Raw genomic sequence first — 282 nt, forward strand, 5'->3', positions numbered from 1 at the left:
CTGTGGAAGAAAAAGGTCTAGATAGGTAAAAAGTCAACAGAAAATGTAAGTTGATTTTCTTCTCTCTTTTTTTTGGATGGAAGTTAAAATCTGGCGCCTCTGAAAAAGTATGAAAGGAGGAGGTCAGAAAGCACTTTCTGAAATTGTTTCTTAAGTAGTACATATTACAAGTCCTAGCACCTTGTGACACCACTGTTGCACTTTTAGTAAGTATTCGTAAGTTTCCTATTGGAACAGAAAATAGCAATACACACACACACACAAGCAACAACTGCACACATA

The sequence above is a fragment of the Rhineura floridana genome, chromosome 11, assembly GCF_030035675.1.
Source record: "Rhineura floridana isolate rRhiFlo1 chromosome 11, rRhiFlo1.hap2, whole genome shotgun sequence".
Classification (NCBI taxonomy): Eukaryota; Metazoa; Chordata; class Lepidosauria; order Squamata; family Rhineuridae; genus Rhineura; species Rhineura floridana.